Source organism: Coccinella septempunctata, chromosome 4 (genome assembly GCF_907165205.1).
Source record: "Coccinella septempunctata chromosome 4, icCocSept1.1, whole genome shotgun sequence".
Taxonomy (NCBI): domain Eukaryota; kingdom Metazoa; phylum Arthropoda; class Insecta; order Coleoptera; family Coccinellidae; genus Coccinella; species Coccinella septempunctata.
Window position 1 is genome coordinate 7,418,851 of NC_058192.1, and position 14,224 is coordinate 7,433,074.

Here is a 14,224-nt window from a genome sequence, read left to right on the forward strand (position 1 = left end):
ATTAGTTCAGTGACGAATAAATTATGACATTGTTGATTTTCTTGGTTAAGACTCGATCAATATTGTCCTATTTGTTCAGAAAAATATGAAGAGCCACCAACAGGGGAATGTATCAAGTGTTGTGTTCACCAAGAATTGTGGCACGAACAATAATGCACTGCTTGTAAAAAGGCGCTTCTGTATTGACAATAAACAGCATTTCTCTAATATTTTATCATTTTGATGACATTATTTTGTAATTTGTTTTGATTGTGTGGTTCACTAAGCACTGCGTTCACTTACCCCGTGAGGGTGCGCACACTTACCCGCAATACGGGGCATGTGAACGCACTCCGACTTTCTCTATTAAATTCTTTTTTGCGGAAAGAAAACGTTTTTGTTTGTTTGCTTTCTGATGTTTTCTTATAGATTAGAAAATTCTCTATCTTATGAATATGCTTTAATTTTCCTAGCTTCAACATTTGAAACAGGGTGTGGCTTGAAAGGCAAAAGTGCGCACAGTTGCCCCGAATGACTCTACCAGTTTTTCCAATTTTGCTTTGATAAAAAGATATAGCCATTTTAAATTTTCATAAAGTGCAGTGCCACCACTGGAAAAACAAAATTACCTTCAGAATAACTAGCTAGAAAAAATGGAAAAAGTGTTTCTATCTTCAAGAATCTACTCCTTAAATTGTTGTACGAGTCGCAGACTGTATAGGGTGTCTCGGAAGTAACTGTACATACTCTCCTCAGAGATAGAGTAGGACTTGGTGAGTAGATACGGACTGACTATAAAAAAATAAATTCTGGCTTTTCCCAGGAAGCTACAGGGTGATTTTCGAAATTCATGGAAATACTGAAACCATCATCAAAGCCAAACTTATCAAGAGAAATTATTGAAACTTGGGTGGTTTTTTACACATGCTGAGATTGCGTCAGGGAGTTATCAATTATTTTAATATTCCAGGGCCGGACTTATTAATCCTCATTCGAATTGTTCAGGATGGAAACATCACTTTGTATTTCGAATTTCATATAACTCTTACGCTTTTTAGAACGAACCTAAATCAAGCTTCAATACGTGCTACAAATCAAAGTTGTCACATATACAATTCTTTTTTTATGAATTGAACTCAGATGAAGTTCAAAAAATTGAATTTGGTAAAATAAACAGGACTGAGATAGGATATCTGAAAATATTCGGTAAAATCTTCATTGAGTAACGTTAGGCCTACAAAATTTCCAATACTTGTGAAAATTTCACTTCTCCTAAGTTTTCAACCTTTCAAACTTGTCGCTTGGGGCAAGCACTGAGAAAATCGTTTTCGAATGATTATCATTTTTTTAACCAACTCTTGTCCCTTTATATTCATCGCTCTATGCACACAAACCCGGTTGGAAGACGTTAATACATTGTAGTTGCATTTTTTCAGCCCTCGAATCTAAAGGTTCATCTTCGTGAATAATGAATCAAACGACTTTTTACTTTCTGTTTATATAGTACATTGAAGCGCAATATGAGCTGGTGAAAGGGAGGCAATGCAAGCTGGCCGTCGTAGTCCTAATAGAAATACTTAAGATTTATAGAATAATAGCTTGTTCTGAGTCAGTGACACGAATTCCCGTCCTGGTCTACACATCCTACTCGCTGTGGCTCGTTGCTAAAGTTATTAACGATTTACCAGAGAGTAGGCGATATTATGTCTGTTGCAATGAGCACTTTTTGTCCATTGAATTGTGTAACTAAATCTAGACCGTCCCTGATAGAGTCCGAGCAGAGATGGGTTCTTTTCTGTACAATTTATCAGCATTTTGATAAAGCCTTGAGGTACCTCATGAAATTTCTTATCACCTTTGTTCTAATTGACTTCTTGAATCGAACTGAATGCCCTAAAAATCTTCATAATAATCGCCATATCTCTGTGAAATTTTTGAAACGCAAGAAAATTCATCACATGCTGAAGAAATGCAGGGAAAAGTGAGCAATAGAGTTGAAAAATAATGTAAGATATTTAAGAAGTTGACCAAAGGTTGTGAGAAATTAAGCTTTTTCGATTAAAAAAAATCTCAGTTTGAAAATATGAATATAGGCATTATATAATCAGCCTTGCCTAGGCTTCCAAGCTAGCACAAAAACTCGATTTCGAAAATATGCATCACATTTCCATCTACGGTTACTTTTATTGATAGATAAACGACTCCAGAACTGACCTTCGAAAAATCCTGAAAAAGATGGCTTCAGTTAAAAATTGGTCAAGACCGAACGGTTGCGCCGATATGGATCTGCCTGTTATATTCGTCTGATCAAATTCGGATTCCCGGTTATATAAAGGCAATAAAGGCAAGTCTACATTAACTGCGAAACAATTTTACTGCATGATTTGGAACAAAATCATAAATCTTTCAGACTTTTCCCAGCTCTATATCAATAAGATGAATATGTCTAAGGATTCAACTGTATAGAACCGACTACTCAAGACATTGTATCAAGGGGTAATACAGTAATTCTCATAACCAGTTATTGAGACATTTCACAATTAATAAATTATTCAATTCTCTCTTCTCAGTCGTTAATATTGAGCATTTCAGATCAGTGTCTAGTTAATAAATATTTCCCTGTTGTGAAGTTGTGAGCTTCCTTGTTTCCCACTAGGTTTTTCTGAATTTATAACTCTGGATCTTGTTGCTTAGTGAAAACAATCGCAACTGTTATGTGAGCGGCAGGGTCAGCAGGATGGCAATCCAACATTTCCTTGCACGCAGCACCCACATAATACATCATATTGCTTATATCCCCACGACGTGATCAAGGCTGCCTTGGCATTGAGCCGATCACGTGATAGGAAACGCCTGCTACCGTGACATATCTCTCGTAAAAAATACTGGTAATTGTTCTTCATCATCTGATAAACTCCATTCTGCATTTGGCGAAAACAACACTATGCCAAAAATATGACAAGTGACAGTGACGTTTCCTTCGTTGAGTTTTCTTTTTCCTTAGTACACTCATGTCTTGTCAGTGATTGCAAATTACTGCTTGATTTGATCTTTAAAGAATCAATAATCACTTCATGAATGTTGTCTTCCTAATTTGGCATAATTTTGGTATTCAAATGCCAAAGCCATATTAGCGAAAAAGGAAGCTCTTAACAAAACGTGAGACCAATTACCATATACATAATATCATAGTATTCAAATCGAATTAAACGTATAATATTTCAATTGTTTAAAATATGTGTTAAGATACCTATTAATTTGAATAAATTTCAATAATATTCGTGCCTCACTGATTCTCGTTAGCGATCATTACCTTGTCTTAAGTTCTGTTCGTTTTCTTCATTTCACGGCGAATGCTTGTTCATCAACGGATCAACGAAACTGACAATTTTGAAATGATCGAATTATTGGGACGGAACAACAGCAATTTCAAAATATCGACGTGAAAGATTGATTGGAAAAAGGTTGCAAACTCTTTTTGTTCTGTTTTGCTTCATACGTCTTTATCTATTCGCATACAAAGTTATTAGCGATGACATTCTAGGAATAGAAAAGTTATTTCGCAATATCTGAGAGGTAAAAATCGCCTGGAAAAAAAATAGAAATTCATCTCGATCCTGAAATCCTAATGATATTCTGCATTTGTGAAATGATTTTAAATTTACGACAACTGTCCACGAAATATTTATGGCTTTTTGATATGTGAATTTGTTGCATTTGAATTTCAAATCATATTGACCATTCGAATTTGTTGTGAACATTAGCATACTACGGAAAAATATATCCGTATAGTATTCGGCTCTCCTAGGAGGGAAAGCTTGTTGTGAAATATGCGTTGTAATTAATTTAGGATGATACTGAATACATCATCGTTTCTTTTGGAATAATTCATCAGTTTAGAAACCCGTGGAAGGCATGGATTTTGGAGGCATTAAGATATCACTCTTCGGAGAGACATCAAGTATGATATTCTGTAAATTGTGTAATAATTTATCAGTCGTGAGAAAATAATGTTGCTTATTTTCGAACTTAAACATTTATTTTTCTATCCAAATGAATAGAATCAACAATTTTTAATTTTTTAGAATAACAATCTTAGTTTGAGAGGGGTATACAAACACGAATAGATTTATTTCAGATTATTTGACCACTTACAAACTTTATCTAGACATGTTAGAATTCTGGTACATAGTATACAGCTTTAGATTAATTAACATTAGTTCACCTTGTTCTTATGAAGTACAACGTTATCTAGATTTTTATGCACATATTTATATGATGGCATTTTTTCTGTGAGCATTAGTCTATGCCTTGTATAATTTATACCCTGGTATTGTAAATCTCATTTACTTTTTCATTGATGAAGGATATTCTATTTTTATGTGAGTAAATAAGGCATTCATACAAACAAAGCATGCACTTAAAATATATATACAATTCAACTTGAAGATTCTCCAAATCCTAATTAAACATTAATCTGTGGATTTGATCGATAAAGATGAAATGAATAATCAGCATTTTTGCACGACGAAATACACCTATATTATTTCTATTTCAAGATGGTGTTATTAACTTCTGATCAACTTAAGTTGCACTCAGTTTTGTACAAAGTGTGGTGTCGATTATAATCAATTTACTGTCTTCTACCTATAATTTAACAATAAGTTATGATATGATGTCATATGATGAATATATTGATGTAGTTCAATGTCTTTTTGTTTTCCAGTAACTGACTCTTCCGAATAGACCTTAGTTATTTAGGCCAAACTAGATTGTCTTGGGATAACCAAAACTAATTTTGCCTACGCAAAATGGAGCTCAGCTTCACATAAAAGTTTCAAAATGGTGAGTTATTGGATGTGACCTTGCTTTGAGACCTTGTCGATATAGAATCTTCAGTAGATACTGTATACAGTATACAGTTGAAACTTTCCAAGAACTAGATAATACTTCCATCCGCTGAGATGGATCTCGAGAATACCTTCGATCAAATTCCAACGAAACGGGTCAAAGAGGCAGTGTCCATCCTCACAGAACCGTTTCTTACAAAAACCCAACCGAAAATCCAAGAAGATGACCCAATGTACCAAATACTGTATGCCTCTGGCGAGGCAGCTGACCACGGTTCAGTAGGTCGGAGTAGATCAAAGTTCAAGGCTCCACGAGGCAATAGCACGAATCTTCTTTCACGAAAAGTGATTTACCGATCATCTTTCGGAATCAACCCACTTAGGAAATTTATAGGCATTTAAGATATTACGGAGTAGAAAAAAAAATTATGTCGCGCTATTTCCAAGACCAAATGGAATTAGTGGCCATTCAGATGCCGACGTTTAGGCTATTTGTCAGTTGTCACTAGACGGGAAAGTTGAGATCGTAAAAATCATCTTTAGCGATCAATAACTGGGAGATATATGTGTTGGGAATTTTTTCGATGTCTTCGACATAATTTTTCGAAACATTGAATTTGTATTCATATCTCTTGAAAATCAGTGTATGAAAATAGAAGATTTTCCAGAAAATTATTCCTCACCTTGCTCTTAACTTTGCTTTCTTCAACTTTTTTAATTTTTTTATGAAAGAGCACTTTCCTGTGAAACTCGATACATATCTATAGTTTTCATCATATAAGACACCACAAAACCAATAGTAGGTATAGTTATAGAACATTCTTTAGATGCCACCTATACAATAAAGATACTCAAGGAAAGTTATCCTGACATAGAAAGACATGGAAGAATCAGATATTAACGTTGGCACCAGATATTTGAGTCAAATTACCCACTGGTCAGTTACACGAAGAACATCTCGATTCTTGGCGGACATAAGGAGATCTTATCCGCCTTGATTCATGTTGTCCACTGGTTTATTCACACTGCGAAATATGCAGTGGTTGAGCGTAATGCTCATTCAACCGATAGGTAAAGGAGTCGATTTCAAATGGAGTGGTCACTTTATTGGAGTGCTTCTGAAAACATTATCGAGCTTGCAGAAGCAGTAGATCGGAGCAGAGTCCAGAACGTTATTGGTTTCAGAAGAAGGGTTATGTTCTTGCTTTTCAACTTTTGAGTTGATTTAATGAAGGTTGTTTCAATAGGAGTGCAGAATATAAGATTAAAATTTGTTTTTTGTGCCATTCTAGTATTTCCAAAACATCCTTATAATGTATTGCTAAAACCATCTTCCCTTTTCTGAGTATACAATAACTGTCCAAAAATTTTCATGACAGAGGATCTCTGTATCTGTTTTATGCATGATATTTTATATATTTTAATATATTTCGATGATTTTTTCGTACAAATTGCTTCTCCACAAAATTATGCAGTAAATGCTGGAAAAATTTCCCTATGCGAATTTGAATGGATAATTATCATATTTTCCAACTTCCAATAGCAAAAACTCAACAATAAAAATATGAAGGACAACAAAAATTATTAAGCACAATGGGCATTGTATCTATCTGTTTCTGTGAATGTCACAATGGATATTTTAATACAATGGGGGTTTAGGTTACTCTTCTATACTTGTTTTCGAATTTTTAATTCACCAAAACGAGAAAATGTGAGTCATTTTATCCATATTGTCATCGCTGTCAATTTTTCATTTCATTTCATTTTCGTCAAAAACATTTCTATCGAATTACTTGCAGATGATTTTGAGGTCTAAGGTCTAAGTAAACTCGTGTATATGTTCACTGGTGAACGTTTTCTGAAAAATTACACTTTTTTCACAAAAGGTTAAAATATCTTTGAAATTCGAAAAATTGGGTACTTTGACCGAATGTTACTCTTCTTAAAAGATCCACAGATATGTAGTATCACGAGTTATTTTGAAGATAATTTTGTTTTTCCATCGATGGCATAGCTCACTATGAAAACTTCAAATAGCTATATCTTTTTATAAGGGCCGAATCGGATAAAATGGTACGGAAAAAAGGTGTTTCTTTTGGCCTCAAGAATCTACTGCTAAAATATCTGTACGACTCGAAGACTCACTCTGTTTAATTTGGCATATCCCGTTCATTTTGCATAGTTTCACTAATATTGTTTCTTCGTACGACTATTATTTGTCCCATTTTGGATGATAAGACCTTTGAATCGCCGAATCAAATAAATATCAAGGCCGATTTTTGTATTTCCCTAATAGCATTCCAGAGAGCCTCTCCAGACTTGATTTAGAATTATTGTTTTACGTTTAGCCGTATGGCATACGGTGATTTAAAGCGACAAGATCTCACTGCGACTTTTCAGGTTTCACCGAAAAGAATAATTTAATTTGGCAGCTCATATTGGAAACTGGAAATGTTAGAAAAGGAACATATGTCACCGTTTTTATTATCTTCTTCATTTCATTTCGGACCATCCATGTTAGGGTATTTTATCTATGTTAATTAATTTCGGCAATTTATATGCGAAGACACCGATGCCAAGGTGAATGGTTACCTTCTGGTAGTATATCGCGGAGTTTAGATTGCATTCATTATCGGAATAGGAGTTGCTTATGAACATTCGGAAACGTCAAATGAAATGCATTCGTCTGGACATTTTACGAGGTATAAATTTTGTCTATGATAACTAGACAGCTGAGGTTTCGGTAGAATTTGGATGATATAGAACCGGAAATCGAGTGTCTTTTACTTCGAAGAGGTCAACAATGTTTCCAAGAGTATTTTCAATTGAATTCTTCATATTTCAAAGCTTTCGTTGACATTGCAAGTCTGAAATTTCCCCTGATGAAAAAATAACTTTGCAAGAAAATCTTATTTGGCATTTTTCTCATAATTGGTGGTTCTACAGGGTGATTCTCGTACAAATTTTTCAACAGTAGATTCTTGAGGTTAAAAGAAATACTTTTTTCCTATACCATTTTTTCCTATTCGTACCTGATAGAAATATATAGCCATTTTGAGTTCTCATAATGTGCCACGAAATTAACTTCAGAATAACAAGCTAAATCTGTGACACCACACATCAGTGAATCTTTTAAACACAGTTGTATTCAGCCAAACTACCTCATTTTTCAAATTTCGCAGATAATTTTTAATTTTTGAACATCAAATTACTTGAAAACGGCACATTGTACGAGAAAATATGAACCATACTTTTATTTTACAAAACGTTCAAATATTCAATGGATATTAGATAGCGTCTTACTTAGTTTCAATAATTCGGTTCCTTGAATTTTTGGTATTTTTATGGTACGCAATGGTCATAATGAGAAAACTGGAAGACGTGGGTGATATCTTGTGTTCGAAAAAGATTCATCGAATAAATGAAAAACTATATTCCGAAATTCGTTTCATTCGATAAAACCGTTTGTGGAATAGACTAAAAATAACATTTTTTATGGTTTTTCAACAGCCTGTATCTTTTAAACCGAGCCGTTTCGGGAAAAATGGTAAAAAAAACGTGTTTCTTTTGGCCTCAAGAATCTACTGTTAAAATATTTCTACTAGTCAAATACTCACGCTGTGTAAGAAACTATTGAAATAAATGCTTTGATACCTGCTCTCTAGATCTTTCCGAAGTACATTTGAAACAATATTTAGTTTGATAGCAGTGAGAAAGACATAAAAAATCAAGATTTGATATTCGGCATTGTGTCGAGGAGATCATTAATGGAAGTTTGAGGGATGTTTTGCCAAATCGCCGTCAAAACATTGGCGCGCTGTTGTAATGTCTGCGGTGGGTCAGGTAAGCGGTGTAATCGCTGTGACTTGTTAGACATTTGAAACATTTTTGGAAAGGCAGCGGTCCCTTTGTTAATGCTATGCATTTCTATGAGGTTGTTGACAATTCTGGCTTAGTATGGACGAGCATTTTCGTCGATCAACGTAAAATCGGTGTTACCAGCGGTGTATGACCTCAAAATCTTTCAAAAGAAGATGTCCGGAAAATTATGACCTCCTGAAATCGAAATGGAGAAGTATTTTCCGGGTCTTCCGAGCTTTTTCGCGAGAGATCCAGTGAAGAATTGGCTCAACCGAGATCTGTACAACAATTGAGGCATCGACCCAGATGACCTGTCAAAATCTCCTGTCAACAATAACGCCGTTGTCCCTCCATCGATGAACAACACAATCCAACTGACTCGTACCATTCTGCACCGCAATTGTTAACAGAATTGGCGATGTTTGTTGTGACAATAGCGGCGGTAATAACTAATCCGATAACTCTCAGACGCTGGACCGGGCGAAAGGGGTGCTAAACGTTTCGCAGGGACGAATTAGCTTATCTTCGTGCACATGTCCTTGTTCTGGACATGCTAATTCGCCCACAGGGGGATGACATATTATTATCGAGAATGGGGGGGGCCTCGGGGCCAATTTTCCAGTTCACTTACGTCGCTGAAAGGTGTGCCCCTCCGGCGGTGGGGTGTTGAGTTAACCCGTTAGCGGTTCCAGGGTTGAGGGTGCGAATTATCGTTAGCGCGGCTTGTCTCAAGTCGTCGGAAAGGAGGGGCAGTTCTGATTTTGTGCGTATTCGATGAGTTCGAGGGTCGTCAATTAGCTGCCTCACTGGTTCGATTGAACAGTTGCTATTTACAGAAATCCGAGATTCCTGCGAAAAAGTTGATGAAAATTAATTCTTCATTCAGATAATTGAACAGTCTTGAAGAGATATACAATTAATACTAAACTATGTAGGATTAGTGTATCAGATTCTCAAGTAGATCATGACATTTTTCAAGTTTTATGTAGGAAATTGCAAGTTTATAGTACTAAATTCATAAAAAAATTTTTTTGGTTCGGAAAAATCAATGTGAATTGTCTCAAATGGGATCTTACTTGAATGTAAAAAAAAGAAACAATCTTGCTGAAATTGGACACATTCAGGAAACGAGCTGATTTCTTCCCGTATGATTTTTCTGAGCAATCGATAGTTTCGGAAATACAGGGGAGTCTGAAGGAAATTTTGCTTTCCCAGGGGTGGCACAGATCATTGTGAAAACATATATGGATATACCTTTTTATCAGAGCCGAATTGAAAAAAATAGTTGAAGAAAAAAGAATTTCTTTTGACCTCACGAATCTTCTGTTGAAATATTAGTACGAGACAAACACTTACCTTGTATACACTAGACAGTCAGAAAAAACAAAAGGAAGAAGACTAACATGTAGTAAGGCAAACAGATGTTTGTTAGTGCATTTTTAGAATAAAATGGAATTTTGGACTGTCGATTGCAAGTAATTCGTTTTTTTCTTTAACTTCATGGAATCGACTGAAAAAGCATGTGCGAAAAACATGAATATATTAATGAATTCATGAAACTGTGATTCGCTAATCCATGTTAACATCGAATCCAATTCAATACTTCGTACTATAGGAAAATTGAAGTTATTCTTATTCTTCTTGCAATAATTGTAAGTGCTCAACTTGTTAAGTACCGATACGACTTGTGTCCATTTTCGAAGAGATGGTATTATTGAAGAAGAAGAAAAATTAAATGGAAAACTGCGAAAAAATATTTGAAGAAATTCAAAAATATTCTGTTTCTATGAAACTGTTCGCTTGAATGACGTTATTTTACTGACAAATTTTAGAGATTGTGGATTTTGAAGGGGGTTGTGTGCCCCCCATTAGGGGGCTCTTCAACAAACTATAAATAATTTGAATAATCGTGATCATAATGAAAATCGAGAGTGCTTTCGAAAAATAAAAAACTGAACTTTTCAACCAGAATTCCAGCTTAAATCACTCGATAAAGGTATACAATCAACGAGGATAATGCGAGGAGTGATTTCTGAATATTAAGCATTCCTCCGGTCTGTACCCGAGTTAATTTGGCCTGTCCATCAGTTGAGTTGTCCATTACCAGCGCAACACTGGAATAAAGACAAACTCTTGTGTCAAGATAATGATCGAGGATTACCATAATGAAATCAATATCGCGTATTAGTGAATATATGAATACATTTTCTCGCCATGGCCCATACCCGGCTATGCGTCCAGTATGCAAGTCGAGCTAGCTATGGGGATCATACCGATGTTGCCGATGTTTCATAGATATTTGATCGAATTTTCTTTTTTGGAGGAAATTTATTTCCATCCTTTGTTTGAGATGTTTCAAGCAAGGTATAGGCAATTTCTGACCTGTACCCCGAACGCACAATTCCCTCATCTACTTCATTATTTTTCTTAGCTGAATAGTTTGTGAGTTTATACTAACTTCGTCCTAAAAATATTCATATTTGAAATTCGCGTTTTCTTTTCAATTGGGAAATGAGTGAGTGATTAAACGTTCAATAACCGAATTTGCGATGGTCTCTTTCCTTCATAAGTATAATTGAAAATTTGCATTTGTATTGAAATATTTCATTCTCGTGTCATGTCCCTGATGTGCCTGCTCTTATTTCACTTTTCTGGTAACGTATCGCTGTGTAACGGGTGAAATTATGTTTCAGCTTTATTTGTGATAAATCTATGTTGTTTCTGTCACTGGATCCATAATGAGTCAAACTCAAATGGACTGATGAAAATCTATGCATTGATTACATGGTTCTTCATAATCAGTAGTTGAGACATTTGATTATAAAATAAGAACGATCAGTGAATATCTTTGATTTTTTAAAAATGTATCTATATAGATATCTACCTCCTGGTATTAATTTTCAAAATGTATTATAGATGTAGGTAATTTTGTGTAATTTTCGACTCAACTAATGACCTCTGAATAATGGTATTCCAAGTTATGAAAATACAATTTGACTGCAATGATCCCTTATTTCTATTCCGTCACTATTCTGTAACACACACTAACAAACATATCTTCGAGAGGTAATAGGATGAGGAAACCATACGCAGAGCGACTTTGAAACGAAATATTATCGAAAATTCAGTTGAAGAATATTCATAGAAGAATTGAAGCAATCTGATATCGAATAGTCTTGATATGAATCTTGAAATTCTTGAAACTATTTCGAATAGAAAACTGAGATGGACAAACTAAATAATAGTTTTTCAATGCAATGAGTTTCAAAATCACTTCATTTTTCGCCACTAAACTAGCATATGTTCTTTGGAAGTGAAACTGAAGTCAAAATGTAGCTACACAAATATTTGAAATCACATTTGAGATCTACTCAATTTCAACTGAAGATTTTATTTTTATATGGAAAAAAATCATGAAAATCTTTGTAGACACTTATATAGTTTTGTTTTTATTAGTCTAATTAGGTATATTATATCATATTATTCCATATTCGGAAGAAAAAATTCAACATGAAAATAAACGACTAGTAAGGATAAGGGTCTTTCATGGTACTCCCAAAAAGTACGATACATCAGTGGAAAGAAAATTCACTTCAAATTCACTTCAATTTATCCAGTTTGCTTTTCAACAATTATTCCAAAGAGAGGTAGTTTCCTTGATAACCGGACATATCCCTACATTTGGCAACGTTCCTGTCCAAACATTGCTGCCACGGTAGCATGGCCATATCGTCGACTTCCAATAAATATGCATGAATCTTCGCGCCATATGAATGAGGGAAATCTCATTCAATATTCCGCGAGTACATTTAAATTACGTGTCCCACACCGACACAAACGGCCATAGAACATCGGGATGAGATCGTTTTGAGTGATAGCGTATACAGGATGTTCCCAATGTCCGCGAATCATTCGGTAATTGCCCAAGCATCGACTTCGTCGGTACTAAATTGATTATGTAGCACAAGGTTGCTGAGAATAATGATGTTCTTCGACAGATGGACTATTTCCTACCGAATAGTTTGAATTTTTGGTGTCGAAGTATGTCAAATTGTTTTTGCATTAACCTCTTGTCAATTCTCAAGCATCATTACATGGATCGTTGAAGGGAACTTATAACTACTTATTCTAATTCAATCCAACCCTTCTGACAGTCTTTCTGACTCTATCCAGACTCTGGAATTCTCTGAGGAGTTTTGACATCCAGGAAATTTTGTCTATCTACAGTTCATTCATCTATGGTAGTGCTAATATTTGGATTCTAACTGTGTATATCGTTTTTACGAGAAAAAACAACTGAACTAGTTAGTTTCTCATTTTTCGACCCTCTATTCAAGTTCTATCCAAATAGACGTATCAATGCGGCATCACGGGCATTCTGGAAGCTAAAGGACAGAGTGTTTCAAAATCATGACCTCAATCTGAAGACCAAGACAGCTATTTACAAAGCAGTGGTCCTCCAAACGCTTCTTTACGGAAGCGAAAGCTGGACGCCTTACAGGCGACACATTAAATAGCTCGAACAAACGCAACAACGTCATCTAAGACAGATAATACACATCAGATGGTTCCACAAAGTTTCTAATGCAGAAGTCTTGCAACGCGCGAGTTGTACAACGTGGCCTTGAGACTCAAGGCCACATCCTGAGGATGCAAGACACAAGATAGCTCTGTATGGCAAATTCACAGAGGGAGCTCGGAAATCAGGAGGATAGTATCAAAGAGTATCAAGAGTTGATACTCTTTGCAAGTATGAGCGGTTCGAGGATATACTGCATCAATCCCTAAAATCAGTTAATGCCAATCAAAACTAGGAACAACTAGCGTTAGACAGATCCCAGTGTAGGTCTTGGGTCTACAGTTATAATGGGGACACGAGAAGAATACAGCGGCGGCCAGATCTGGTTGGTCACTATCTATGCTGGAGTGTGGAAGGATCTGTAGGTTACGGTTGGGTCTCTCAGTCACAGGATAGCATCGATAATTTTGTTTTTGAGTCTTTTTGTAGATGTATTCTCGGTAACGGGATAGAGCATCGTCTATTTTTTGGATAAAAACCTGCGGGTCGGTTTTTAGTATAGATAGGTGTACCTATGTCGTTATTTCGATCCACAGGCATTATCTAATCGCTATCAACTAACAGTAGTTTTTTGCGTATCAAGCACTATTCTATTCCTGGATTGTTTCTTTTGAAACATACCACGAAGACATGATTCTCCATAAGGATAGCTTGCTTGTCCCAACAAATTTCCCCAGAAACAATTGAATCTATCATTGCCAGAATCTTATCTAGGCTCGACACTCACAGAAATATCGACCAATTGAGAACGAACATTGAAATGTTTTATATGCTTATTATATCCTCACATAATTCCAGTTACCATAGACATAGAGACATAGACTGAACAATGTCAGCATGAAATTGCCTATTTTATAGAAGGAGATAAATGATCGTCGGGCATTACCTGTCTCTTTTCTGTTCACATAGAGGAGAGTGCGGACCAATCAAAATTCTAGAAAAAGACAACTGCATG